Raw genomic sequence first — 8,763 nt, forward strand, 5'->3', positions numbered from 1 at the left:
CCAGACCTACTGAAGCAGGGTTTCTTGGAAGAAACGCAGGGAGACAAAGGAGAAGCAGCATTTAGGCTCCTTTTGCCCAGTGTATTCTAGGTTACCACCAGAAATATATATGGGTCAGAGCCAACCTTAGGCAACAGGGCCCTTATATTATTTGATTAAGGAAGTTTTGCCCTGCCCCTTGCATGATCAAGAGCTGGTGTGTGGAAACAAGCCAGGCAGGAACCTTACCTGGATCCCATCCTGCCAGCTCAGCATTTGGGTTTGGGGAAGAGGCTAGCCTTTCCCCTGGCTTGATCAGATGCCTGGGATTCTAATTGTGTGTTCACAGTTGTGGGGAGAGGCAAGCGATTGACAGGAGTCACATATTTGTTCGTGATTGTTTTCAGCAATCCCTGCCTGGCATGATGGAGACAGAGGGTTGGATTCTAAGCCTTGCCTTTGGTGAGTTGTATTATCACAACAACTCTGGGACAAATTCTTCTTTCAAAGGCCAGCCCTCAACAGATCAGTCTTGAACAGCTTAACCTGGGCTCTCAGAATTAATTGGAAAAAACGTTCTGAGATCAAAAATGCTGGAATGCATTAAAGTGGGATTTTACTACAGAATTTTATAAAGCTCTGATTTGCTCATATGAGGACCAATTTTAAAAGACGGAAGTATAATATTGAGAGTTTCCCAAATTATCTTGGATGTTCACCTGGCACATGCCCTCTTTTGTGGCAATCTCTTGGAATTAGTGTTACTTAAACAAAATTTATGTAATGCCACTATATATCTATATAGATATTCATGGTTGTATTTGTATTTAGGACTATACTAAACTCTTCAGCATTTAAGTGTGTACCTTCTATGTCCCATTTAATCGTTTATGGCTCTTAAGTATTTATCTCTTTCTTTGAGTTGTTGTAAATGGCATTATATTCTTATTTCAGTGTCCATGTATTTGTTGCTAGTATATATAAATGCAATGGAGTTTTGTATGTTTACTTTACAAGTTGCTTAACTCACTTATTAGTTCTAAGATATTTTTGGAGATTTCTTGGGAATTTCTAGATGTCATGTGCAAGTAGGAACAGTTTCATCTCTTCCTTTTTGATCTGAATACATTTTCTCCCCCTTATCTTGCTTTATTGCAGTGGCTAGATCATCTAGCAACATACTGAACAAGAGCTGTGAGTGGACATCCCTGCCTTGTTATAATTTTTGTTTCAGCTGTTAAACATAATTTAGAAACTCAAGAGAAGGAAGCCTATTGTATTTACTCATATTTTTCTTTTCCTTCCTAAAGTTCCAAGATTCCATCCTTTATTGTTTTCTTTTACTTAGAAAATTTCCTTTTGCCATTTTTTAGGGTATGTTTTGGGATGTCAACTTATTTTACTATTATTCATTTATGAGTGTCTTGATTTCCCCTTCATTCCCGAAGGATGTATTTTACTAGATATAGGATTCTGGGTCACAGTTTTTTTTGTTTTGTTTTGTTTCAGTAGTTTAAAAATGTTTTGCCACTTTCTTCAGGCCTCCATGGGTTTGAATGAGAAATTTGCTGTCATTCCAATTGTTTTTCTTCCTTAGATAAAGTATCTCTTTTCTTCTGGTGCTTTTGAGATGTTTTTCTTTATTTTGGGTTTTTCAAAAGTTTCATTAAGCTGTTTCTTGATGTGAATTTCTTTAAGTTTATCTTGTTTTGGGTTCACTCAGTATCTTAAATATGTAGCTTTACGGCTTTTGTCAAACTTAGGAAGTTTTTAGCCACTATTTTTTTCTTCTGAGTGTTTTTTCAGCCCTGCACTTTTTTTCTCCTATGAAATTCTAAAGACATAAATGTCATATCTTTTGTTAGAGTTCCACAGATTTCTGAGTTGCTGTTCAATTTTTTTTCAGTCTATTTTTTTCTCTCTCTTGTTAAGATTGGGTGATATCTACTGTTTAATCTTCAAGTTCACTGATTTCTTCTCCCTATTACCTTCATTCTGCTCTTAAGCCCATCCATTAAACCATTTGGATCTCTCTCTTAGCTTAGACTTTCTATTTCTTTGTTCAGGCTTTCTATGTTTTCGTTTAAGAATGCTCGCAGTTGACTGTTGATGCATATTTATCTTGGCTGTTTAAAAATCTTTGTCAGATGACTCTAAATTTCTATCATCTTGCTACTGGCATCTATTGTCTTTTTACTCAATTTGAGACTTCCTCATTTCTTTGTATGATGCATAATCTCCTGAAACCGGAGCATTTTCATACTATATTATGAGTCTCTGGATCTTATCTTGACTTTCTGTTACTTCTCTGGCAAGGAAAGGGTGGGGTGCTACATCTTTACAGCCAGGTGGAAGTAGAGGTATAGGCTTCTCACCCTCCATTGACACCCAAGTGGGAAGCCCCCTCATTATTGTTTTATGTGTGAGTTACAGCTTCCACGTGATCTTTACTGACATCAGTTGATATGACCTCATACCACTGGATTACAATGAAAGTTCTTACTCTCCAGTAGGCCTCCTCCCATATGACCCCCAGGGAGGAGAAGGCTATCTGTTTACTGTTACATAGGGGGTGGATCTTCAAGATCCACATGTAGTTTCTACTGACACCATCATAGGGGCCTCATTCCCAGTTAGCAGAAATGAAGTTCCCGAAAGCTGATTTGGTCTTCTCTTATACTACCCTGGCTCAGGTATCAGGGTGCCTCATTACTACCTCCTGAGTGTGAAAGTCTAGACTTTTCACTTGGCCTTTGCTGGTGTGGGTATGAGTTGGCCACAGTTTTCTCTATGGCGTTTAGCTGGCAGAGAAGTTACAAACAAAACGTTTTCTTTCTAGACTGCCCCTTGCCTTGTACTTTAGCTAGGAAGAGCAGACATTAACCGTTGTTTTTTTTTTTTTCCAGAAAAATCTACATCCACCTTTTTGTTCTGGATTAGTGGCTTTCACCAAGCTTGGATTATATGAGCAGAAAGAAGACCCAGAAAACTAATCACTATGTCATTCCTAGCCATTCCACCTTCTTACTATATTTCAGAGTCTCTTTAAATTTTGTTCTACAAACCAGGTGCAGTGGCTCATGCCTATAATCTCAGCACTTTGGGAGGTCAAGGCAGTGACTCACTTGAGGTCAGGGGTTTGAGACCAGCCTGACCAATATCCGTGAAACCCCATCTCTACTAAAAATACAAAAATTAGCTGGACGTGGTGGCGCATGCCTGTAGTCCCAGGTGCTTGGGAGACTAAGACAAGAGAATCACTTGAACCCGGGAGGCAAAGTCTACAGTGACCCGAGATTGCACCACTGCACTCCAGCCTGGGTGACAGAATGAGATTCCATCTCAAAAGATAAATAAATACATAAGTAAATAATAAACAAATTTAAAAAAATTGTTCGACATATAATTTCCAGAGTTTTTAGTTGTGCTTAGCAGAGGAATAGGGAAAATCACATTGACTTCATCTTCCCAGAAGCAGAAGTCCAATGATTCCTTTTAATAAGACAATTTTGCAAATTTTTACTTATTATAATTAATATATCATTTTACATTTTTGATCATATTTAATGCTTTGTTCTGTATTTCTATACTATTTTAATATTTCTTAGACAATATGTACTGTTTTCTTTGATTATTTTCTCTAAGTAATGAAAGGTATACTTTTCTAACACTTGTATTAATGTTTAACAGTGTGTTTTTATAAAAACATAAATAGAACTAAGTAGGGAAAATCTCTAAAAGAAGTATACTAAAGAAGAATTGGTATGACATCACTGCAAGTTCTTAAGGAGAAAATGAGTCGGTGGATGTCTCAAACCTCCTCAGTGGTTTTGGCTGTATTGCTCTGCCTAGATAATACCTTTCATGATCCTTGTTTAGTATTTATATTTCTTGATCCCTGGTTAGAGTCACTTATTGGGTCACACAATAAAGTGATAGACCAATAAATTATAAAATGATCTCTATATAAGTGATTAATGATATGAAAAAAATTGAGTTGGTTTGAGGGAGAAAGAAAATACCAGGGAAAGATGATGGAAGGTGGTTAAAATAAACCTGAGGGTTAGAATAAGCATAATAAGGAAGGTGGCATTCAAGCAGACTTGAAGGAGGCAAGGGAATAAGTCAACAGATACCTTGGAGAAGACCATTCTAAGACTGGGGAATAGCTAGAGCAAAAGCCCTAAGTGGGGAAGATATCTCGCATATTCAAGAAACATCAGCTAGGCCAGCATAATTGGAATATAGTGATTGACGAAGTCATACAAATGACATAAGAGAAGTAATAAGGGGGTCACTGAGACATGTGGGACCCTATATGTCATTGCAGACTGAAGCCATTTCAAGGTTTTGAGCAGAAACATGACATGATTTGACTTATGTTTTAACAGGCTCACTCTGTTTGCTCTGTTAGGATTACACTGGAGGGAATCTATGAGAAAAATAGGAAGCCTTATCTGGAGGCAGAGGGTGATGAAATTTCCATTTCCTATCAGTTAGAAATTGCATGCAATTTTGAGGGAAAAGAACTTAAAGTAATTGCTAAAATATAAATATATATATTCTTTCACATTTAGAAAATTCTGTATCATTCCATCTAAAGCTGGCCTGGTGGATCCATGTTCATCAGGGAATCAGCGTCTTTCTCACCTTTTGCTTTTCCATAACGATCCTAGATACCTACTGGTACTCACCTATTTATTCCAGGTAGAATAAATTCAGACCTAGAATTGCAAGGCTAAAATAAAGAAGAAAAGAAGAACAAAGGGCTCATACCCACTCCCTAGGAAGTTTTCCTAACATTCCTTTAAGAGTTTCAATGACATTTCATCAATTATTTCTACCTGAAAGGGAGCCTAGGTAACTTGTCCCTTTAGCTGAACAAATTGCCTATGGTTTTGTTTCTAAGGAAAAAGGGGAAGAATGGGTATTAGGAGGCAACTACTGGTTTCTGCCACATAGTGTGATTTATAACCATGTTAGCACTATCTTTTAGAAATTCTCTATTTACATGGTTTCAAGTTTATAGTTCTGCTACAAATGAAATCCCTAAAGATTATCCTATCTGGAATGCTCTCAAGAGCTGCTTGAAAGTTCTTTCACATTTTGGTAGATGGAAAAATGAGGTTGGGTGCAATGGCTCATACCTATAATCCCAGCACTTTGGGAGGCAGAAGTGGGAGGATCGTTTTGAGCCCAGAAGTTCAACACCTTGGACAACGGTGAGGCCTTATCGCTAAAAAAAAAAAAAAAAAAAAAAAAGCCAAGTATGATGGCACTTACCTGTGGTCCCACATACCCATGAGCCTGAGGCAGGAGGATTGCTTGAGTCCAAGAGGTCAAAGCTGCAGTGAGCTGTGATCACACCACTGCATTCCAGCCTGGGCAACAGAGCCAGGCCGTTTCTAACAACAACAACAACAACAACAACAAAAATTCTAAAAAGAAAGAAAGAAAGAAGGAAGGAAAAATGACATCAGTTCCTCAACACTTCCTGTACTAAAACTCTTTGCCAAATAACTCTAAAATGTAACTTTCTAGTGACTGTCCCTTGGACTCTGAGCAAGACCATGCCAGTTGCCCAGCTTCAAAAACTCTTCTTTTTGGCTCATCTAAGAATGTGCTCAAGCTAGCCTGCTGAAGGATAAAAGAAACATGAAGCAGAGTCCAGTCACCCCAGTCCTCTGAGAGAAGGCCAGCTTAGATAGGCCAACAGTCTATCTGCAAGTTCTTAAGGAGAAAATGAAACAGTGGATCCCCAAAGAGGTGAACAAGCCCAGCCAAGATCAAGAGATCCAATAGCCTAACAGGCTCCCATTTGATCCCAGACACCTGAACAACAGCACTTATTTTTGCTTATCACTGAGCTTTTGAGGTTGTTACTAGGCATTATTGTGGCAATTGAAACCTGATATATATGGGATTGGTATTATTCCCATATTTCCAGTAATGAAACAAATTTATCCTTTGTGAAGTATGTATTTGGTTATATCAATTGGTGAAGTTTGATATATTTGTTCAAGTTTTTTTCCCGAAAATAATAATGTACATTTATATGGATTCTCACATTATATCTGCAAATACACATTTGTGTATGCATACTTGCTTTCTACATATAATGAAACAGAATCATAGTATTCTTTATATGGTTGGGTATCTGTCACATGGTCTGTGTAAATATACACAGGTTATCAGTTAAGTTTCTTATAGCCTTTCTTGTGGTCCGTGAAACGGTAGGTTTTCCTTTTCTGCATCTACAAAAATAAAGGTCATCTGAAAAATCCCACATTATTAAAATGAGAAATATATATACATGAATGATAACATGTTCCATATTGGGAACTTCAAATTACATAGTATAATTTAAAGGTAATTGCAAATGAGATTTTTTTCAATTCAATATAGCACTATTACTAACAAAAATTGAATTGCATAAATCTGCATAGAAACAGTACAAATTCTTTTAGGATTTTATGAAAAAAAAATGTTGTGGCGGGGAGCTGTTTAGGAAAAACCTGCGTATGATATGTAAAATGCTGGGCAGCTTTCGTCTTTTGAGTTTGGAAACTTCTGATACTCTTCCTTTTTGCTTTTGGGTTCCATAGATTAAAAGGCACTTGGTCATTAAATACCTTAGAAGATAGTTATCTGCAAATTTGACTTTGGGGTACAAATATACGGGAACAATTTGTAACCTGGGAAAGTGGTAGTACGGAAGAGTAATATTTGAACAAGAATTGCTTGAGGAAGAATTTCCACTTTAGACAGGCATCAATAGCAGATGGTGAGACCTACTGGGAAATAAGTGCAAGTATTGAGAGAGGGAATACTGTATAGTTGCAAATATAAGATCTGATGCAGCAGAAATCTCTCTCTGGAAACTGAAGTTAAATTGCCCATTAATGTTTTATAAACACTTTTTCTAATGGAAGAGCTAAAAATTAATCAGAAAAGAAGAGGTATTTTGGATAGCAAGATTTGTGCAGAAATTTCTTAGGGTTTTCTGGAAGCAACAGGCTAGCTCTTTAGATTGTGTAAAATGTGCAATGGGGACAACACAGCTTTTAAATTATTTTTTGGAGTCTAAGTTGTTTGAATGTAGCATTGAGTAAAATGTGTGAATGTTACATTAGAAAAAAAAAGACAGCAAATGTTTAGAAGAATAGTATTGAAGTTTACTTTTTCTAAATTATTATATACTGTTTAAAAAGTTTTCTATCACGTCATAATTTCATTCTTAATATATGAAAAATAAATTTGTTCAAAAATCAATATTTTTAAAATACACACAAAATTAATTTTAAAATAACATAAAAACATGCTAATTAACTTTTCATTGAGAATCTAACAATCCAAACACCTTCTCATAGTCACACAAAGATACACATACACACACACAAAAACACACACATGCCAAATATATAACCATTTTATTTAATTTTTTACTATATTAAAGTTGTTTCTACAATTGGAAGGTGTTTGCCATAATTTTATTTAAATGACTGAGTATGAATTTATTAAGCACCTTATTTTAGGACACAAAATCTAGCTATTACCAATATCCTGAAATACATGTGACTGACTAGCCTTAATGAGTAGAACATTTGGTTTAAACACATAAAAAATAAAATGTTTAAAATAAATCAGGGAGAATATGTTTGATAGCCAATATATAACTGAAGTTATAATCTAACAAATATTTCTCCTTATGATCAAGCATCTGTTATGTACGATCATTTTCTGTGAAACAGAAGAATTCACATGTCGTGTTTATTGAAACTTGAGATATACAGGAAAAAGGAGGAAGACAGAGAATCTTCACATATAAAAACAGATATACAAAATTAATGTAAACATCTAAATATGGGCTGAATCATGATCCCCAAAATTTATATGATGAAGTTGTAACTCCAGTACTTCTGAATGTGACTGTATTTGAAGATAAGGTCTTTAAAGAAGTAATTAAGGTTAAATAGAGGTAATTAAGGTGGGCCCTAATCTGATATGGCTGGTGTCCCTATAAGAAGAGATCAGGACACAGAGGGAAGCATAGGCCAAAGATGGCCTTGTCCAGCCTAGAAGAGAGGTCTCAGGAGAAACCAGCCCTGCTAACCCTTTATCTATGTCAGGCTTCTAGCCTCCAGAATTGTGGGAAAATTAATTTCTGTTGTTGAAATTAATTTCTGTGGTACTTTGATACGTTAGCCTGAAAAAACGATACAAATATATACTATAGAAAAAAATAAAATTATTCAAACATAAGAAAGCCAGTTCTTTGTTGTTGTCATAATAGATGTCTTAGAAAAAGCTATTTTTCCTTTTATGTAATTTTCCAAATGGTGTTATTTTTGGGACACAACCACTTCTGCTATGAAATTTCTCTACATTTTCTATGTAAATTATTTCTCCTCCATCTTCTTCTCTCCACCCAGGCTCACTCTCTTCTTTCTATTTTGCAGCAAGGATGTCTCATTATCAAAAATGTATGCACGGTTAAGCCTAAACGAAGGCAAGTACATGAATATGTTAGACTTAAAAATCTTTCCATGTTTCCTAAAACTGTCTCTGAGGGAATTTCTCCTTTCTTAATGAGTCAGTTGTTTTTGTTTAACCACTAATCACTCTTTCTAAGCATAAGGGTGTATGTGACACAGATGATGACATTTTATGGGAAGATATTTTACTAATAATTGAGAAATATTACATCAGACAAAAATAGCAAACATCCAGGTGAGTATTACTTTATATTTGTAGAAAAACTAAAGCATTTGTCTTGAAGTATCA

The 8,763-nt window shown here is 35.8% G+C and overlaps 1 long non-coding RNA gene across 1 annotated transcript; it reads left to right on the forward strand.

Annotated features, from left to right (window-relative positions):
• The first annotated feature begins 348 nt into the window (after positions 1 to 348).
• Positions 349 to 3,301, forward strand: LOC129011787 (uncharacterized). The gene is made up of 3 exons (XR_008493439.2): positions 349 to 441; positions 1,138 to 1,173; positions 2,886 to 3,301. It is a non-coding gene; the product is annotated as an uncharacterized LOC129011787 (long non-coding RNA).
• Positions 3,302 to 8,763: the final 5,462 nt, after the last annotated feature.

The sequence above is a fragment of the Pongo pygmaeus genome, chromosome 14, assembly GCF_028885625.2.
Source record: "Pongo pygmaeus isolate AG05252 chromosome 14, NHGRI_mPonPyg2-v2.0_pri, whole genome shotgun sequence".
NCBI lineage: Eukaryota > Metazoa > Chordata > Mammalia > Primates > Hominidae > Pongo > Pongo pygmaeus.